Below are 22,363 nucleotides of genomic sequence, written 5' to 3' on the forward strand. Positions count from 1 at the left end.
TTCACCAGAATGATTCCTGGCAGATTGTCATTTGGTTTCCTAGACTGTATTCACTGGAGTTTAAAAAAATAAGAGGAGTCTCATTGAAGCATAAAATTCTGATAGGGTGAAAAAATTGGATGCAGGGGTGATGTTTCCCTTTTCGGGGTGGGGGACTTGATCTCGAACAAGGTAGAGTCACAGGTAGCTAAGGTAGAAAACGACGCTTGGTATGCTTTCTTTTATTGGTCAGAGCATTGGATGTAGGAATTGGGAGGTCATGTTGTGGCTGAACAAGACATTGGTTAGGCCACTTTTGGAATATTGCGTGCAATTCAGGTCTCCCTCCTATCGGAAGGATGTTGTGAAACTGAAAGAGTTCAGAAAACATTTACAAGGATGTGGCCAGAGTTGGAGGGTTTAAGGTTAAACAGGCTGGGGCTGAGGGGTGACCTTAGAGGTTTATAAAATCATGAGGGGCATGGATAGGGTAAATAGGCATGATCTTTTCCCTGCAGTGGGGGAGCCCAGAACTAGAGGGCATAGGTTTCGGGTGAGAAGGGAAAGATTTAAAAGGGACCTAAGGGGAAATGTTTTAATGCAGAGGGTGGGACATGTATGGAATGAGCTGCTAGAGGAAGTGGTGGAGGCTAGTACAATTACAACATTTGAAAGACATCTAGATGGGTATATGAATAGAAAGGGTTGAGAGGGATATGGCCAAGTGCTGGCAAATGGGACTAGATTAATTTAGGATATGTGGTCGGCATGGATGAGTTGGACTGAAGTGTCTATTTCCGTGCTGTACATCTCTATGACTCTAAAGGGTCACAGTCTCAGGATGTGGGGCCAACCATTTAGGAATGAGATGAGGAGAATTGTTTTCACTGAGTGGTGAGCCTGCGGATTTCTCCACCACACAAAGCTGTGGAAATCAAGCCACTGAATATATTTAAAAAAGAAATACCCTGTAGTTTCATTTCTACATATTTGAGGCCATGAGGTGCGTGGAGAGAGAGAAAGAGTGAGAATATGAAATAGAGGATCAGCCAAGATCATATTGAAATTGCAGAGCAGATTCAATGGTCGAGTTGCGAGCAAACTCTTATTTTCTACATTTAATCATATGTAATTAAACAGGTAGTGCAAAGACTGTTCAAAGAAATAAAAAATTATTACAAGGCTATGTCGATATCTATCAAATATTGTTTACACCTCCCTCCAGCTGTATAAATATTGATTGCTGAGATCTAAGTTGATTGTCCATTCTTGGGCTGGGTACCTGTGCTTGTGACAGTTGGTAGAAATATGTTTGGAGTTGGGAATCTTAGATTTGTTTGCCATACGCTATATTGAGTTGGCCTGACTTACTGAAAAAGGGCCTGTGTGTGTAGATTTTAACTTTTAAAAGTTTTCCTTTTTTACAAAGCTGCTTACACAGCATTTTACATGAAGAATGAGGGAGATACACCACCATGATACCGGTAATGGTTTTCTTTTTAATCACCCATATATTTGGACTGATTGTGATTGCCTGCTCTTTCTTCTTTTTACAGTTTTACTAAGAGACAGGAAATATTTTTTTTACATTAAGAGCCTTCAAACTGTTCTCATTTGTTGGTTTCCTGACTGTAATAGATAAGTTGGCCATGTAGAATAAAACACTTGTTAATAGTTGAACAAAATGTTTTATTAAAATTCCAATTTTGTTAAGTTGATGTTGTAATTGAAGATGAATTGTTGGTAAGTAGATGAGAAATTAAACCAAAGGGCAGTCAGACTCTTCAACTGGATATTAAAAGTTCTTGTGTAAGTATTAAATAGCATGGAGATCCACAAGTATCCTGGCTGAGATTTCTTCAAAAAGTAATGTCATCAAAATATAATTATTCTGATCATTCATTTTTTTCCTTCCTGCAATTGTTTCCATGTGATAACAATATTTCACTAGCCTACGCAATAATATTATGGAAGATGTTTTAAACTTTGACTTGAAAGGCAGTAAATTAATGCAAATATGAATTGTTGCTATTATTAGCTAGGTATTAATTTGAGTTCCCACCTTTTAATATGAAACATCAGTTCTTTGTTATTATTTTAAAATTTCAGTGCCCAGACAAAAACATAATCATATTGAAACATGTATATGATGCTTACAAACATGAGTTAACTGAAATATTTGTTTTTGTGAATTCATTTGATCATAAACTAAGTGTATTTCAATAAGAAGAATATAACACAAAAACTTAGGTTGTGAACTTCTTGCAATTACTGAGGACTAGGATAATTGACTAGCATGATAATTTATGTCCATGGATTGTGCATGAACCTAAGCAATGCAACTATTTTGTTAAATAAAAATGCAGTCAGAATCATGAGTAATTACAAAACAGAAGGAGGCTATTTGGCCCACTGTATCTGCCATTTGTTCTGAGAACAATTCTGTGAATTTGTTCTTTCATGGGTAATGCTGGCAAGGAAAATATTGCCTGTCCCTTATTGGTCTTGAATTGATTGGTTGGCTGGGACAGTTCAGAATGGTCCAGATTGCTGTGGGTCTGAAGTTCCATGTTGGCCAGACCAGGTAAGGAAGGCACATTTTCCTCCCTAAAGAGATAAAGGATATTTGAAGAAAGCAGAAACAGGGTACTGAATTGGATGTTCAGACATGATCATGTTGAATGGTGGAGCAGACTCGACTGGCCTACTCCTGCTCATATATTCTGTTTCTAGGAATGAGATCGAGGAAGATGTTGATGTAACAGTTATGACACTGAACTGGCAATTAGTGAGGTGGATGGGTCCTTTAAAAGAATTGATGGTGATTGCCATTGTTGTCATTACTCAAGCAAGTTGTCAATTCCATATCTGTTAATTTAAATGCTACCAGCTGCCATTGTGAAATTTGAATGTGTCCTTGGAACATTAACTACTGGATTACCAGTCCAGTGTCATAATCACAAAGCCATTATTTTCCATTATCTCACTCATAGAAACATATATTCGGCCTCCAGTCTTCGGGTAAGTGTCCTTCAAGGAAGCCATCGTGATCCACAGCAATGCAGAATCACCGAGCAGAAACTGATAGCCAAGTTCCATACCCATGAAGACGACCTCAACTGTGATCTTGAGTTCATGTCGCCCTAATATAACCCCACCTTACTGCTCTGTATTTGTAAAGTCTTCCTTACTGTCCTGTTTTGACGCCATCACCTTATTAAGTATGATCTCTCTACCTTTAATTAATTTGTACAGTTTTCAATTACTTGTTACTTTGGTTAGACCCTCGACCCTGTTATACCTGTTATGTTGTTCCAGCTGTTTGGTTCGTCTCCAGCACTACCTTATTTTTAATATTTGTAATTTTCTCTCTGCCTCAATTAACTGGATTATAAGATCAACCCCTTCACTTACTGTTCAACTGTAGACACTTTTTACTCACACTGGCATTTTTGATCACCCGCAGAGACTTATTGTTCGATACTCAACTCATGCTAGTTGTATAATCTTTTGATCTCTCTGACAATAAATTCTGTGCCTGTATGCTTTTCTTCACTTCACCTGACAAAGGGGCAGTGCTCCAAAAGCTTGTGATTTCAAATAAACCTGTTGGACTATAACCTGATGTCATGTGACTTCTGACCTTGCCCACCCCAGTCCAACACCAGCACATCTGCATTCACAAACTTGATTGAGATTTTTTAGACATGATCTCCTCCTTCCAAAGCCATGCTGCTTACTGCTAATAAGTTCATATTACAATTTTGTCTCGATCCAGGAAAAAAGAAGCTGTGATTTCCTAACATGTACATTTTGATGTGACATACCAGAACATATTCAATATTGTCTTTGGTGGGTGTAATTTATGATCTGTAAGAAACACCATGTTCATATCTAATCCTACTGACTTTAGCTAGCATGTGAGCAAATGCTTGAGCTGTGTCTCTGAATGAAACATGGTGAAGCTAATGATTGGAATGGGAGCAATTTATTTTTGGGACCTGAAATAAAACATGCTAGGAAATATCTAAAACATTTTAGACAGTTTGATTTTAGTATCATGTAATATCATGTTTACTTCGTATCACATATTTAGTATTATCACTAAATGGGGGTCGTTTTAGCTCAGTTGGCTGGATGTTTGGTTTGCACAGCAGTGTGGGTTCAGTTCCCATCACTGGCTGCGATTACTGTGAAGGTTTCTCCTTCTTAACCTCTCCTCTCGCTTGAGTATGGTGGCCCTCAGGTTAAATCACCACCTGTCATCTCTCTCTAATGAGAGAGCAGCCCTATGGTCTGGTGAGGCGATGGTGACATACGATAATCAATAAATAAATCTAATAATAGCATTAGTATATATGTTACCAGCAATCTAATTATGCTCTGTAACAGGTTAATCAATTCATAATCTTCCTCTCTGTTACCTACTTTGCTTTCAAACTATCAATAGATTACTCTGGATTTGGACTTGCTACTAATATTCAAACAGTTGCAATTCACAACTTCACATTTGTGCTAGGTTAGTTGGTTTTGTTATATTTATCATTTTTGTGCCATTTTTAGAAATTGGTTGTCTTTTACTAAAGCATAAATACACCAGCTGTAATTTTGGTTTAAGCAATAAAGCAGGCGTTTATTACACAAAAGAAATAGTAAATAAAATAAACCAAAACCAAGCTAATTATGATAGTTGAAAGATTTCAAAATATGCAACAAATGCAAAACCCAACCCCATTAGATAACAGCTACTGAAAATCCAGAGAAATCTCCCTTCCTTCTCAAATTTGTGTTTGACCTGACTACTTTATTCCTTTGTTCCTGTCCTGTGAGCTGTGACATCTTTTCCTTGATTCATCACACAGATGAGATAATGGCCATCCTTAGCTTTGAATAACCAATGCAAATCATTAACCAAACATTTCTAGTCTCGAAGTTTACACAACTACACTCCTTCACTGAAATAACTTGTTTCCTTAGCTTAGAGGTTCATAAAATCATGAGGGGCATGGATTGGATAAATAAAGTCTTTTCCCTGGGGTGGGGGAGTCCAGAGCAAGAGGGCATAGGTTTAGGGTGAAAGGGGAAAGATATAAAAGGGACCTAAGGGGCAACTTTTTCGCACAGAGAATGGTGAGCTGCCAAAGGAAGTGGTGGAGGCGGGTACAATTACAGCATTTAAAAGGCATCTGGATGAGTATGTGAATAGGAACGGTTTAGAGGAATATCAGCCAAGTGCTGGCAAATGGGACTAGATTATGTTAGGATATCTGGTTGGCATGGACGAGTTGGACCGAAAGGTCTGTTTTTGTGCTGTACATCTCTGTGACACTATGACATGAGGCGGATTGCCCCTTGTGGGGCAATCTAGAATGAGAGGTCTTTAATTTAAGAACAGTGAATTTAAAATAGAAAACAAGAAGAATTACTTCTCTCAAAAGGATCATGAATCTGTAGAATTGACTAGAGTGCAGTGGATGCCAGGACACTGAATAATTTAGGGAAAAGACAGACACATTTGTAAATAGTAATGGGTTAAAGGGTTATGGGGAACAGGAAGGAAAGAGGCGTTAAAGCCAAGATGAGATCAGTCATGATTGCATTAAATGACAGAGTCCTCTGTCCACCCCGGAGGCTCCCTGCCTTCAGTCCTGATGGAGGGCTTTTGCCCGAAACGTCGATTTCCTACTCCTCAGATGCTGCCTGACCTGCTGTGCTTTTCTTGCACCACTCTAATCTAGACTCTGATTTCCAGCATCTCCAGTCCTCACTTTTGCCTTAAATGACAGAACAGGCTTAAGGGCTTGAATTGCACACCCCTGCTCCTAGTTCTTACATTCTTGCTCCAACTGTTAAGTGCTTTGGTGATATCACATCTGGAAAACTGCCTATGACTTGTTAGTCTGCAAACAAAAAGGATGCAATTACTTTGCTCAGGTGTATTATAGAATTCCCAAACAGTTAGGGAGAGATAGAAAAACAGATATGTAGGAAAATCTCAAATGTATGAAAAAGATAGTTGAGTAATATTAGGGACTTTGACTTCAGTATTAACTGGATAAGACCCTATGAAAGGCTTAGAGGGGGTGGAATTCTTAAAATGTATCTGGGAGAACTTTTTAAAGTCAGCATGTATAAAATCCTAAAAGACGGGGGAAGTGCTAGACCCAATTTTAGGGAATGGGGGCAGGCAAGTGGTAGATGTGGCAATGAGGGAGCAGTTTGGTGATTGTGACCATAACTCAATAATATTTAAAGTAATAATGGTTAAGGACAAAGATGGACTGGAAATGAAGATGCTAAATTGGGGGAAGTCTGATTTTAAAAAAGGGCAGCATCTGGACAAGTGGACTGGGTGTAGATACTTGCAGGAAAATCCATATCAGAGCAGTGGACCCTATTGAATAGGTCAATAGTGAAAGTGTAGGGCCAACATGCTCCCATAAAGGTGAAGGGTGGGACCCATAGGGCAACAAACCCTGGATTTCAAGTGATTTACAAGATTGAATGAGAAAAATAGAAGATTATGTTAGACATCAAAGACTCAAAGCAGCCGATGTCCTAGAATAATACAGAAAATGCAGGGAATTGTTTAAAAATAAAATTAGGAGAGGTAAGAGCGGGCATGCAAAAAAAGCATTGGTGGATAATGTTTAGGAAAATTGAAAGGCTTTTTAAATTCACTCCTGGAACATGGGCATCGTTGGCTGGCTAGCATTTATTCCTTGTTCCTAGTTTCCCTTATGAAGGTGGTGGTGAGCTGCCTTCATGAACCACTGCCGTCCACATGCTGTAGGTTGATTTTCAGTGCTGTTAAGGATGAAATTCCAGAAGCTTGACCCAACATCACCGAAGGAAGAGTAATATGTTTCCAAGTCAGATGGTGAGTGATTTGGAAAGAAACTTGCAGGTGATCATGTTACCATGCACTTGTCCTTCCAGGTGAAAATAGTCATGAAGTTTTGGAAGGTGCTGCCTAAGGAGTTTTGGTGAATTTCTGCAGAGCATCTTGTAGTTAGTCAATAGTAGCAGTGTGTACTATCAGGGAGTGGATAGTTGTGGACATGATTTTGATCAAGCAGGCTGCTTTATCCTGAATGGTGTCAAGCTTCTTGAGTAATTTGGAGCTGCACCCATCCAGGCAAGTGAGGAGTACTCCATCACACTGCCGACTTGGGTCTTGTACCTGGAAAGGCTTTGGGGAGTCAGGAGGTGAGTTAATTGCCTCAGAATTCCTAGTGTCTGACCTGCTCTTGTAGCCACTTTGTATATATGGTGAGTCCAGTTGAGTTTCTGGTCAATGGTAACCCCACAGGATGTTGATAGCAGGGGATTCAGTGATGTAACACCTTGAATGTCAAGGGACGGTCGTTAGATTGCTTCTTATTGGAGATGGTTATTGCCCTGCATTTTGTGAGGTACGAATGTTACTTGTCAGTCTCTTCAACAGTTCCTCATTTCCCCTCCCCCACCTTACCCCAATTCCAACCTGCCAGCTCAGCACCTTCAAGACCTGTACTACCTGCCAATCTTCCTTCCCTCCTATCTGCTCCACCCTCCTCTCCAACCTATCATCTTCATCCCCACCTCCATCCACCTATTGTACTGTTAGCTACCTTTTCTCCAGTCCCAACCCCTCCCATTTATCTCTCCACCCCGGAGGCTCCCTGCCTCATTCCTGATGAAGGGCTTTTGCCCAAAACGTCAATTTTCCTGCAGCTCGGATGCTGCCTGACCTGCTGTGCTTTCCCAGCACCACTCTAATCTTGACACTTATCAGTCCAAGCCTGGATATTGTTCATATCTTGTTGCATTTGAACATGGATTACTGAGGACTTAATAATGGTGCTGATCATTGGTAAACATTCCCCCTTCTAAAGTAAAAGCAAATTACTGCAGATGCTGGAGTCTGAAACCAAAAGAGAAAATGCTGGAAAATCGCAGCAGATCTGGCAGCATCTGTAAGGAGAGAAAAGAGCTGACGTTTCAAGTCTAACTGACCCTTTGTCAAAGCTAAAAAAAAGCCCACTTCTAACCTTATGATGGTGGTAAGGTCCATATTAGGAGCAAGAGAATAAGCAGGCAAACAGTAACCAAGGTGGCAACCTGTGTATGGAACTGGAAGAGACAGCTGAGGTTTCAAATTAATATTTTGCATCTGTGTTCACAATAGAGAAAGATGAGGTAGTCCGACAAATCAGGGAGTGGGGCTGTGATATACTTGAACAAATTAATATTGTGAAGGTGGAAATATTAGTGGTTTTAGCAGTCTTGAAAGTAGATAACCCTCCCCCCCCCCCTCCCCCCCAAATATTGATGAGATGTATCCAAGGTTGCTGTGAGATACAAAGGAGGAGGCTTCAGAGGGTCTGACATTCACTTTTAAGTTCTTTTCTGGCTATATGAGATGACAAAGGGATGGCTAATGTGGTACCACTGTTAAACAAGGGTGAAAGGGATAAACCAGGAAACAACAGGCCAATGAATCTAATATCTGAGGTAGGAAAACTATTGGAAAAAAACCTGTGGGACAGAATTAATCTCCACTTGGAGAGAAATGCATTCATCGGGGATATTCAGCATGGTTTTGTAAGAGCAAGATCTGTCCAACAAATTAGATTTTTTTTGAGGAGGTAACTAGATGTGTAGATGAAGGTAATACAGTTGATGTTATCGGTATGGATTTTAGTAAGGCTACTGACAAGGTTCAGCAACATTGGCTTCGCAACAGGAAGCAAAGGGTGATGGTCAAAGTGTGTTTTTGTGACTGGAAGCCTATATCATAGGGTTTTGTATCACTGCCTACTTTGCTGTTTATTGTGTACATTAATGATCTGGACATGAATGTTGGAGATATGATCAGGAAGATTGCAGATATTGTGAAACTTGGTGATGTGGTAAATATTGAGGAAAGCCTTGGCCTACAGGAAGACAAAGACAGGCTGAACAGTGGTAAATGGAATTTAAAAACAAAAGAGGTAATACATTTAGGGATGTACAGCACGAAAATAGACCCTTCCAACTCATGCATCCTGACCAGATAACCTAAATTAATCTAGTCCAATCTCCTTCCAGACCCTTCCTATTCATGTACCCATCCAGATGCATTTTAAATGTTGCAATTGTACCAGCCTCCACCACTTCCTCTGGTAGTTCAATTCATATACGCACCACCCTCTGCGTGAAAAGGTTGCCCTTAATCTCTTTCAAATCTTTCCCCTCTCACCTTAATCCTATGCCCTCTAGTTCTGGACTCCCCCACCCCAGGGAAAAGACATTGTCTATTTATCCTATTCATGCCTCTCATGATTTTATAAACCTCTATAAGGCCACCCTCAGTCTCCTTCACTCCAAGGAAAACTGCCCCAGCCTGTTCAGCCTCTTCCTATAGTTCAAACCCTCCAATCCTTGCAACATCCTTGTAAATCTTTTCTGAATCCTTTCAAGTTTCACAACATCCTTGCTATTGCAAGGAAACCAGAATTGAATGCAGTATTCCAAGTGACCTTGGGAGTACTAATGAAGTATGAGAATGCATGCAGAATGATAGGATCTTAAATACAGAAGCTCAGAGGGACCTTGGTATGCATGTCTATAGATTTATGAAGGCAGTAGGATGTGTAGATAAGTTGGTTAAGAAGGCACATGGGACACTTTACTAATCAAGACATTGAATATAAACAGAAAAGTTATGATGGAGCTGTATATCACAATAGTTAAGCCACAGCTGGAGTATTTTGTATAGTTTTGGTCAGCACAAAAATAAGACAAATTTAAAACTAAGGAAACTGACGACATAGCCTTATTATTGCTAGATTATTAATCCAGAAACCCTGGTAATGTTTTGGGCACCCGGGTTTGAATCCTGCCATCGCAGATGGTGGCATTTAAGTTCAGTAGATATCTGGAATTAAGAATCTAATAACGACAATGAAACCAATGTCAATTGTCAGAAAAAAATCCATCTGGTTCACTCACATCCTTTTAGGGAAGGAAGCTATTGTCCTTACCTGACCTGGCCTACATATGACTCTGTAGCAATATGGTTGCCTTAAGGCAATAAGGGTTGAGTAATAAATGCTGGCCTGGCTAGTGATGCCCACATCCTAGAAATTAATATAAAAATACGACAGGAAAGACATAATTGCCCTGGAGATGTGCAAAAGAGATTCACTGGGATGTTGCCTGATCTAGTGATCCAGCTGTGAAGAGACTAGATAGACTGAAGTTCTCTTCCTGAGTCAGAAGTCACACGCATCCAGGTTCTAGTCCAACAGGTTTATTTGAAATCACAAGCTTTCAGAGTGCAGCCCCTTCGTCAGGTGAAGTGAAGAGACACAGATGCAGGTACTCTTTGTCATCTAGTACTTGTCGGGAGTGTAGAGACTTCACCATGAGCATCTTGCCAGCACCCTTCCTCTGCCTCCACTTTTGCCTTCAAACAATCGCCAAATGTTAAATAGATCATTGTTTGCAGCAAACCACCCAGCCTTCAGGCCAATATTGTCCACGATACCATACAATTCTATCATGAATACCACTGCAAGACAGGTCAGAGTGTCGACATGGATACTACCACTACAAGCGGGGACACCACTCACCATGTGCATGGCAGATATTTGTGATTCAGCCAACGTTGCCTATCTCATATAGTGCATGCAAGGATGCTGCGAGGCATGGTATATTGGCTGACAACAGATGATTGGACACCATACAATAATCGCCAGCTGGGGATGTTCCCTCCCAGTGAGGGAACACTTCAGCAGCCAAGAATATTTGGCCTCTGATCTTCAGGTCAACGACCTCTAAGGGGGACTTTGAGACGTACAGAGTCACTAAGCAGAAGCTGACAGTCAAGTTCAATGGCCTCAACCAGGACCTCACCGTGCTATACACTCTCTCACACGTATACACACACACACTCTCTCTCTCTCTGACACACAGTCACTCTCATGCACTTTCTCTCTAAAGCACAAACATGTACACAGACTCTCACACACTCGAGCACATGCACACACAAATCTATGGGGTGAATTTACATTTGCAGATTTGTATTTGCAGGTTCTTTCTATTTTGTTCAATCTGCAGACAGTGACATTTTATAAATTCCTACCTTAGAAATAAAAACACTTTGACTCCAGATTAGGATGCAAATGAACTCCAAACAAGATTGTGTGCCTAAAATGCATTGTCTGACCTGAGATGTCACCTCTTTTATACTGATAAGACTTTAAGTTATCTCGGGGCACTGACTTGAAAGAAATTCTGGAATTTACATATTAATTGAAACCTGCATCTCCATCCTAACTGATTAAAGACTTAACAGCTATCTAGGTTTGTTCATTACATTCGCATCAGTTGTATGACCCTTTGATCTTTTATTTATAAATTTGATGACTGATGTATGCCCTCTCACATGCTACCTGAAAAGGAAGCAAGGCTGTGAAAGCTTGTGGTTTCAAATAAACCTATTGGACAACAACCTGGTGTCATGTGATTTTTTGACTTTGTCCACCCCAGTCCAACACCGGCTCCTCCATGTCACAGAACTTATAGGCAGAGAAATCGAAAACTCAAACAACTGGTATGAATGGAGTGTCGAATAATAAGTCTTTGCGGGTGACCCAGAGTATTAGACGATGTGAGTAAATTGTCAACAGCCGAATAGTAAATGAAGGGAATGACCTATAATCCAATTAATTGAGGCAGAGAGATAATTACAAAAAATTAAAAATAAGGTGGTGCTGGAGGCAAACTAAGTGACTGGAATAACATGACAGGTGTAAGAGGCGTGTGTCGAGGGTCTAACCAGAGTAACAAGTAATCCAAAACTGTAAAAACTAATTAAGTTAGAGATCATAACAATTTATCAAGGTGATGGTGTTAAAACAGGACAGTAGGCAAGATTTTACAAATACAGAACAGTATGGTGGAATTACATGTTGTGCGCATAGACTCAAGATGTTGAGGCTGTCTTCATGGGTATGGAGCTTCGCTATCAGTTTCTGCTTGGTGATTTTGTGTTGTGTCCAAAGACCACTTTGGAGAATGCTTACCCAAAGGTCAGAGACTGATTCTCCTTGAGTGCTGAGGTGCCCTCTGACTGGGAGGGAATATTCCTGTCTGGTGATTGTTATGTGGTGTTCCACTCATCTGTTGTTGAAGCATCTGTATGGTCTCGCCAGTACACTATTCGTTGGCATCCTTGCTTGCAGCATGTCAGATAGACAATGTTGGCTGAGTCACATGAGTATCTGCCGTGCATGTGGTGGATGGTGTTTCCACATGTGATGGTAGTATCCATTGTTGATGATCTGACATATCTTGCAGAGATTGCCATGGCAGGGTTGTGTGAAGTTGTGGATGTTGTTCTGAAGGCTGGGTAGTTTGCTGTGAACGATAGTCTGTTTAAGGTTTGGTGGTTGTTTGAAGGTGAGAAGTGGGGCGCAGGGACGATCTTGGTGAGATGCTCATCATCATTGATGACATGTTAAAGGCTGCAAAGAACATGGTGTAGTCTTTCTGCTCCGGGAAAGTAATGGATGATGAAGGGTACCCTATAAGTCTTATTCTGAGGAGGTTGTTGCAGTTTTTGAACGTGGCATGTCAGAACTGGCGATCAATGAATTGAGCATTGTGTTTCATTCTTATGAAGATGCCTTTCAAATTCTTTAGGTGTCCGTCACATTCTTCCTCATCTGAGCAGATCCATTGTATGCACAGGGCTTCTTTGGTATATTTATGGTGGAAGCTAGAGAAATGCAGCATCGTGAAGTTATCCATGGGCTTGCGGTAGAGTGAGGTACTGAGGTGTCTCTCCTTGATGGAGATGCATGTGTCCAAAAATTAGGCTGATTCTGAAGAGTAGTCCATGGTAAGTCTGATTGTGGGATGAAACTTGTTGATATCGCTATGTAGTCGTTTCAGTGATTCCTTACCATGAATCCAAAGGAAGAAAATGTCGTCGGTCTAGTTGGTGTATAGCTTTGGTTGGAGGTCCTGCGCAGCAAAGAAATCTTGCTGGAACATGTGCATGAAAATGTTGGCATATTAGGGTGCAAATCTGGTCCCCATGGCTATTCTGTGTTTCTGGATGAATAGCTGGTTGTCAAAGATGAAGATGTTGTGGTCAAGGGTGAAGCAGATGAGTTGTGGGATGGCGTCTGGAAATTGGCACTTGTTGGTGTTGAGTACTGAGGCTATTGCAGCGATGCTGTCATCGTGGGGGATGCTGGTGCAGAGTGCCAAAATGTTCATTGTGATGAGGAATGTTCCTGGTTCAACTGGTCTGTGGGTGCTGAGTTTCTGTAAGGAATCTGTAGTGTCACAACAAAAGCTGGGGCTTCCTTTCAAAATGCCTTCAACAAAGCCAGAGAGGTTCCTACACAGAATCCCATTGCCTGACAATATGGGACATCCAGGTGTGTTGGCTTCATGTATCTTCGGAAGGCAGTAGAAATCTCCTATGTGAGAAGTATGCAGAATGAGAGTTCATAGGATACTCTGAAGATCTGGATTAAAGGTCCTGATCAGTCTGTTGAGTTGACAGGTGCGTTCTTTGGTTGGATCAGCAGGTATAGTTGCCCATAGTGATCCTGGTTCAGTTGTCGGTATGCTTCTTTTCAGTATCCGATCATTGGGTAAATGTCCTCCAAGGCGGACTTCGAGATACACAACAACACAGAATCGCTGATAGCCAAGTTCCATACCCATGGCCTCAACTGTGATTTTGGGTTAATGCTACCCTACATGTAACCCGACCGTACTGTTCTGTGTTTGTAAAATCTTCCCTACTGTCCTGTTTTAACACCATCACCTTGATAAATTGTTATGATCTCTCAACCTTGATTAGTTTGTGGTTTTGGATTGCATATTACTTTGGTTAGACCCTTGGCACGCGACTCTTATACCTATCGTGTTATTCCAGTCATCTAGTTTGTCTGCAGCACTATCTTATTCCTCACTTTTTGTAAGTATTTCTCTGCCTCATTTAATCGGATTATAGGCCATCCCCTTCATTTACTATTCAGCTATTGTAACTTCACTCGCACCACTTACCATACGGTCACCTGTAGAGACTTATTATTTGACACTCCACTCATACCAGTTGTATGATCTTTTGATCTCTTTGCCTATAAATTCTGTGTCTGTGTGCTCTTCTCTTCACTTCATCTGATGAAGGGACTATGCTCTGAAAGTTTATGGTTTCAAATAAACTCGTTGGACCTGATGTCATGTGAACTCTGACTTGGTCACTCCAGTCCAAAACCGGCACCTCCACATCATGGCTGCCTTCTTTTCCTTCAAGCTGAGGGAAGGATCATATTGAGGTGTACAAAACTCTGAGGGGCATAGACATGGTAGATAGGGAGAATTTTCCTGCTTAATAGAGGGGTCAGTAACCAGGGAGCATGATTTTAAGGTAAGAAACAGGGAGTTTTAGAGGGGATTTGAGGAATTTTTTTTATCCGGAGAGTTATGGAAGTACCTGGAAGTCACCACCTGAAAGAGGGTAGAGACAGGAACATTCAAGACCTTACAAAACTATTTAGATGAGACCTTAAAATGCCATAGCAATCAAGGTTAGGTGAAGTGCTGGAAACTGGGATTAGGATAGATGGATGTTTGACTGGTGCAAAGTAATTTGTCGTGACATGAGTCTGGACAGAAAATATAGAATTTCAATTTAACATCTGTAGGATGTTTGAATTACATAGACAGAACATAGAATTATCGAAATATACAGCATGGAAACAGACACTTCGTTCCAACTCGTCCACGCTGACCAGATATTCCAACCCAATCTAGTCCCACCTGCCAGCACCTGGCCCATGTCCCTCCAAACCCTTCCTATTCATATACCCATCCAGATGCCTTTTAAATGTTGCAATTGTACCAACCTCCACCACTTCCTCTGGCAGATCATTCCATACAGGCATCACCGTCTGCATGAAAAAGTTGCCCCTTAGGTCTCTTTTATATCTTGCCCCTCTCACCCTAAACCTATGCCCTCTAGTTCTGGACTTCCCCACCCCAGGGAAAAGACTTTGTCTATTTATCCTATCCATGCCTTTCATGATTGTATAAACCTCTTTAAAGTCACCCCTCAGCCTCTGACGCTCCAGGGAAAATAGCCCTAGCCTATTCAACCTCTCCCTATAGCTCAAATCCTCCAACCCTGGCAACATCCTTGTGAGTCGTTTTTGAACCCTTTAAAGTTTCACAACATTCTTTCGATAGGGTGGAGAACAGAATTGCATGCAATATTCCAAAAGTGGCTTAACCAACATCCTGTACAGCCGCAACATGACATCCCAAATCCTATACTCAGTGATCTGACCACTAAAGGAAAGCATACCAAACGCCGCCTTCACTATCCTACCTACCTGCAACTCTACTTTCAAGGAGCTATGAACCTGCACTCCAGGGTCTCTTTGCTCAGCAACACTCCCCAGAACCTTACCGTTAAGTGTGTAAGTCCTTGTCAGAGAAGTTCACTTTTAAGCCTGTATAAAGGCTGGTTAGAGTTTGTGTACTGCCCTTACTTTTCGTTGTCACAACACTAGATCAACATCTCTGCATCGAGCATCCCAGCATATAGCAGAGAAATCGCTAGGCTGTATCCTAGCATTAGAGGTCCGATTTACTAGGAAAATCTAGAACATTTCTTAGTAATTAAAAGGAGTTGTCCAGCAGTCTGGGAGTATACAAGACGTTGACTGAAATTCTTTGTTCAGCACCACAACCATTACTTGTCAGTATGATCAATGTTAAACCTACCCACTTACACAAAAAAAAGCCTTTGGATTCATGAAGCAGGGAAACACTCAGTGCAGGAATCAGTGCAGCCCTGTTTGACACCATTAGCTGCCATCAGGTAACTTTAAATGTCCAGAGTGAACATTAGTAAATAGGTATTGGATAAATGAGAATATGGATAGTAGGGTAGGCTGACAGCTGGGTGAAATAGTAGTTGTTAGGGAGAGAGTTAGGGCAGTAGGTGGGTCAGGAGGTAGTTGGATCAGGTCAAGAAGGGTTATCATGTCAAACTAGTAAAATCAGGTTGGAGGGGTTAGGCCAGGTGATGAAACTAGCCAAGTTGGGGCAGGAGTTCAGGTCAGGTGCTGTCAGAATGTTTGCAGGGTCAGTTATACAGTTACCCAGGAATTATGTCAGACGTCACATGAAACCAGGCCAACAGGTTTATTTGAAATCACAAACTTTTGGAGCGCTGCTCCTTTGTCAGCTCCTTCACCTGACAAAGGAACAGTGCTCCAAAAGTTTGTTTGTCATGATCAGGTTAATATATTGGAACATCTTTGGTCTTTTTTTATACAATCACAGGATGTGGGTGCTGCTGGCAAAGCCAACATTTATTACCTACATTTATTACCTGTCCCTAGATGCCCTTGAAATGTGGTGATGACCTTGTTGAACTCCTGCAGTTTTGTCTCCTACTCAATTGAAGACTTTATTGGAAGATCTCATGAAGTATAGAAATTGTTGGTTTGAAAATAAAACATCCTGATGAATTCCCATTTTAATTTGTGGGACTAAGACTTGTAAAATACAATTTAGGATAGGTGCAGTTGGGCTATGTATGAAGTTATGCTCGGCAAGTGGAATAGACACCCAAATAAATCAGGAGAATTGAAGATTTTGGAATTGTTGAAGAACCAATTGGACACTGTAGCAGGGGAAGTTTAGGAGTATGTGTTTTTGGAGATTATTTTAAAATAATTGTTGAAATGTTAAACTTCATGCCACATTGAGCAGACTGCTGTTTAATGGGCGTGTTTGCTTTTGTTTATTAAGGAATAGAAACATTGAACATTGAAACAAAACATTCCTTAATAAGTTGAATTTATAACTAAAAAGAATGCAGAAACTCAGCTCGCCACCTATCTCCCTAAACTCATGAGGTATAAATTTTCTCTATCAGTTGTCAGGAGCCAAAGCAAACGTTCTCTTGTTGACCTTTTGAGCAAGATGACCTACAATTCAGTGCAGGTTGGCACTTATAGGCTACAGATTATCCAGTGTAAGCAATGTCATACTGGACTGCTTTCTTACAGTTATTAGTGATCTTTACAATGTATCTTATCTATGCCTCTATATATCTGCAAAGTCTCCACTAAAGTATTTTGATATGTTTCCTTTCCACTCATCTGACTTGTTGTCATCAAACTTGCATGCATAAGTCTTATTTGAGTACACAGTTGATGAGAAGGTATCCCTGTTAATATTCTACAAATATGATTTTTTTTAAAAAGTGTGTGTGCACAACTGCTGGTTTTGTGTTTCATTATAGAAATACTATTATCTAGTATTAGTAGAATACTAATTGTATCTGCCATCCAGAAGTAGTTCTGAACATAAGATTGAAAACATTATCAAAAGGAAAAAAAGTAAAAAATAATGTGATGGAATTGGTGTAATAAGAAAATCAGATTGGGTAAGTGAAAATTATTTGGTTTGTGATCAGCAATTTGAAACATTGCATTTCGATTTGATAAAGGTGTTTAAAGTTTTGACAAAATTGATAAGGAAAATCCATTTTTAGTGGAAGGAAAGTCAGTAACCAAAGGGTGCAGATTTAAAGTATTTGCTGAAATAACCAGAGGTGAGATAAGTGTTTTTTTCTGTGGAGTTGTTATCAACAAAAATGTAATACCTGAAAGGTTAGTGAAAGCAGAATCAGTATAATTTTCAAAAAAGAGTTGGATAAATGCTTGAAGAGCAAACAACTTGGAAGATTATGGGAAAAGATCAGGGCCATGAGATTAGTTAAATCTTTCAAAGAGCTGGCATGGAACAATAGACCAACTGACTCTATCTTTATATCATTTTATGATTTTCGTGGGTATGAAAACAATAGCATGATTTCCTAAAAGGCTGAATTATTAAAGGGGTTAAACAGCTGAACTGCATAAACAAGTGAAATCCTCGATTAGTTCGTGGTCTGTGCTGATTAATCTTTTCTCTCCTGGATTCAAAGTACTGGTGCTACAGTTGGCTTGAGGGAACGAACACAGTCAGGATTTACCTTCCAGGTAGCTATCCAAAGGCCTTTACAAGAAATGCATCTGTGTGAATAAGGACAAAAATGAACAGAAATATAATGGGTGGCATGGTGGCTCAGTGGTTAGCACAGCAGCTTCACAGCACTAGGGACCCGGGTTCGATTCCAGCCTCGGGCGACTGTCTATGTGGAATTTGCATGTTCTCCCCATGTCTGCATGGGTTTCCTCTGGGTGCTCCAGTTTCCCCCCACAATCCAAAAATGTGCAGGTTAGGTGAATTGGCCGTGTGAAATTATCCATAGTCTTCAGAGATGTGTAGGTTAGGTGCCTTGGTTGGGGCTAAATGTAGAGTAATAAGGTAGGGGAATGGGTATGGGTGGGTTACTTTTTGGAGGGTCGGTGTGGACTTGTTAGGCCTAATGGCCTATTTCCATTCTGTTCTATGATAACTATTTAATCTTCGAAATCAAGACCCCATTTAGTCAATACTGCCTGTGCCAGATTTTTGAAAGAATTTAATTAGCCATTCCTGCTTAATCTTTCCCTATAGTTCTGAAATTATATGTGATAAGATTGCCTTTTACCATTCAGTTCCTTGGTTGAAATATGAAGAGTGACTCGGGCAAGTTCCAGAGGGCCCTTGGGACTCAGAACTGGAGTCTTGAATAAGTTAGCGGCTTCGGGATTGAATGAAGGGAGGGGAAAAAAATGAAAATGCAGGAAGAAAAGTGTGATTCCAATGTGAAAAGTAAACTGACAAACAATACAAAATTATTGGGAACATTCCTATTTTGACTTCATAAGACTTGCATAGGTTGTTTTCTTAAGTGATATTTGTTCGAAGGTCATTTCTACACTTTTGTGAAAGTATGGCTTGCACAAATGTCTGATATTTTAAGATACAGTATTAAATGTTTAATCTTCCTTCATTTGCCTGACTCTTTTATTACTTGTTTAGAGGTAACGTCACATTTGTCATACTAAAATTAATCCTGTTTTGTATACTGGCAATATGTGTTAAGTTGTAATATGCAATAAAGCTACGGTTTCAGAAATTTGTGCACCCTTTTTAAAAACAATTGCCCTTACTGCTGCATTTAGTTTTATTTTGAGGGAGCCTTGATTGCAGTGCCTCAGTTTGAGCTATTTCAAACTGTTGGTGAATATTTTCTAACTATTATAAATAATTATTGAAACAAAAAAGTTAAATTTGATGCATTTGCTGAGATTGTTAAATTCTATAGATTCACAAAGTGATGTTACCCAAGCAAGGTCTTCTAATAAAGGAGTGATCCCATCGATACCTTCCTGCCTGTGCAAGTCCTGCTCACCTGAGTTTCCTTCCATCCAATCCTAGGCGTCCTGTGAGAGCTGGCCAACAGCAATTGGACGGCGAATCGCAAAGTCTTGAAGGGGCACTTCCAAAGTCACTAAGAAGCATCCAGACTGTGACACAGGGAGATTATGGATCTTCTGTTATTCTCAAAATCCCAGCCACTCGATCATCCCAGAAGAATGAGGAACCAGTAAGCAGGAGTGAGCCATCTACTCTACCCAATCTTGGACCAACATCTCAGCACCGTGGACAGCACTTAGTACTCGCTAGAGAGGCCCCCTGGGCCAAACCACATTATGAATTTAATTTGGAACATGTAAAATTCAGGGGAAATGATATATCTTCAGATACCGAGGAACCTCCTTTACATCAGGTTATGTTTCAGAGGGGATCAGTTCAAACAAAACACGGGAAAAAAAACCAAGGCCATTCCACTTCAGTGGATTTGAAGATTCCACAGGTTCGGGGAATGGATCTCTCTTGTGAAACCAATGTCACAAATCATTATAACTGTAGCCCATTGCTCATGAATTCACAGATTGAAAGTGCACTGCACAGAAAACTCAGAGTGATCCTTCCAAAGCAGAACTTGTGGCACAGGAAAGGGGTAATGAGCTTGGCTGATGAAGGTCATGATTCTTGGGGCTCAGATGTAGAGCAGCCAACCTCTAGTAAGCAACAGGCCACATCTGACCAAGAAGGCGACTTGAAGCAACCCAGAAAGAAGCGAGGACGCTATCGACAGTACAACAGTGAAATCCTTGAAGAAGCTATCACTGTGGTAATGAATGGCAAAATGAGTGTCTCGAAAGCCCAGAGTACCTATGGAATCCCTCACAGTACCCTGGAGTACAAAGTGAAAGAGAGGCTGGGTACTTTGAAAAACCCGCCAAAGAAAAAGCTGAAACTCCTCACTCCAGAACCCCAGGAATTAGATGATGAGCTGGAACACAGTCCTAGTAATTCAAAGGTTGAGTAGGGTTTTTGTTGGTGCTAGTATTTTTGATATCTGGGTGAGCACTAGCATAGCACACCAACAGTTTGAAATGACACAATGCTGGCGCAGGGTGGAGGTAGGTTGGGAATAAAAGGGAGAAATCTGTTACTGAAAATTTAAATTAATATTTGTTTACAACCAGCCAACATTACAGTAATACCAAAACAAACCAAAGTTCTGAGCATCTTGAAAATACAAAAAAACCCAGAAAATGCTGGAAATACAAAGTTCTAATAGAAAGTCAGTAACCTGAAACATTAACTTCTGTTCTTTCCACATGTGATACATTACCTGCTAAGTGTTTCAAGTATTTTCAATACCCCTCGATAGTAATACTATTCTGGTCCAGCCACAAAGCCTGGAAGAAATCTCTTTGTAAATGCTCTTTGAATCTTTGTTTTTGTTTTCAATGAAGTAGCAAAGGAGTTTGTACTGAACGAGTGACTGTTTCTGAAGCACTGTAAGTTAGCAGTACCAAACTGAATAGCACTTAGGGCAGGATCAGCAATCAACATTTTCCACAGCTTTCTATAAAAGAGAATTGATAAATTGAATATTGGTAACCTAAGTTTCAGACCAGACATTGTTCATGCCATTAGTATTTAATACTATGCAGCAGTTTAAGAAATGCATTCCAAAAAAAAGGTGATATATTCACACGGATACAGTATTATTTTCTTTTGCTTTCCACTGGACTTTAAAAAAAAATTCTAAAATCCATAATGTCTGCATTTAAATTGTGCAATAAACGCAAAAGTCTTGTCCAGTTTTGTTGGATGTACTTGAATTGATTGCGGAATTTTATAAACTGGAATAGGGAGAAATATTGTCTTACACTTGCGATGGCATTGCAAAGCTTCTGCAACACTTTTTGATTCGCCCACCCCAATAATTTTTTTTTGAAAAACCTTTAGAAGAAGATGTCTGTAAACTGTCTCCTTTTGATCTGAGTATTTGCTGGTGCGAGACCTAATTAGACGAGGCAAGGGAGCAGAAAATGTATCTGTAATGATGTATGATGGTGTTAATTGGGTACATTTTCAGCACTGCAATTGTTGCATATTATTTCACATAATTACTGGCATTTTTCGGTAACTTGCCTCTCAATGCCTATCTTTAATCTCCGATGTAATTAAAATTAAACAGGCGCGTGCTGAGGCCTTCTAACGCTAAAACTGCAGATTGACAATTGTACTAGCCAGTCCCAGAGATGTATTCTATCCTGAACCAATTGGAGGAGATGTGGGCGGAATTGCTTAAGTCCCTTTTACCAAGGATTCTGGAGTATGGGATGTAATTGTAGTTGTACGTTTTTTTTGAAAAAAAAATGTCTTCCCACAAATTTATTTTAAAGAAGTTCAGAGACAATGGAATGACCGTGAATTGGAAATCATCCATATGAAATGTAAGTTGCTTGGAAAGACATATTAGGCTAGGAAGAGGGTATGGCTTTCATTTGCTATTTTGACCAACATACGTTTTTTTTTAAAAAAATAAATAGATGCGCTTCTTCTCTGATCGTAAAACCTCTTTTTTTTTAAAGCTGTTAGATTGAGATGTTTTAGCGGAACGGTCAGGGATGGAACAGAGCCGCCTAACTGTAGTTGAATAAAAGAAGGTTTTTGTTATGGCTGCGCTTTTATTTGAGAGTTGAAGCAGGCCTAGCGAGGAGCGCAGCACCCTAAACCACCAGAGATTGTACTCCTGCATGATGAGCCCACCGCCCATTAGTTACCAAATATAAGGCTTTGCCAAGGTTAGGTAACCTGCCAGAGCTTATTCAGAACCCGCTGTTTCACTGTAATTAGGTTAAAGGCTAAACATTGAGAGCCCCTTTTCGCTAACGCTTCCTGTTTAACAATTAGTGTAAAATTCAGAAGCTAAGTTCGTCGTGAGTATAAAGTGGAACCTTCGGTTTCAGGGTGGCTGAGCCAACTTTCGAGTCTTGCACCAAAATCTGTACAGTTGGAATTTTTAAAAAAGTATCAAATTTAGGTTCGTACGGCATGAACCCTTCCTTTGCCAACATGG

At 40.3% G+C, this 22,363-nt stretch overlaps 1 protein-coding gene across 8 annotated transcripts in view; it reads left to right on the forward strand.

Moving 5' to 3' along the window:
• The window catches only part of LOC122561413 (uncharacterized), a 108,103-nt gene that overhangs the window by 38,388 nt on the left and 47,352 nt on the right, over positions 1-22,363 (forward strand). Inside the window, exon 1 of one of the 8 annotated variants that reach the window (XM_087998763.1) lies at positions 20,333-21,737. The exons of the other annotated variants lie outside the window; for them this stretch is intronic. The gene's annotated coding sequence lies outside the window, so the exon portion shown is untranslated. Of the gene's footprint in view, positions 1-20,332; positions 21,738-22,363 lie in introns of those variants that run through there. 8 annotated transcript variants of the gene reach the window in all.

Source organism: Chiloscyllium plagiosum, unplaced genomic scaffold (assembly GCF_037043375.1).
Source record: "Chiloscyllium plagiosum isolate Xiang-an unplaced genomic scaffold, Cpla_swu_hap1 HiC_scaffold_22, whole genome shotgun sequence".
Taxonomy (NCBI): Eukaryota; Metazoa; Chordata; class Chondrichthyes; order Orectolobiformes; family Hemiscylliidae; genus Chiloscyllium; species Chiloscyllium plagiosum.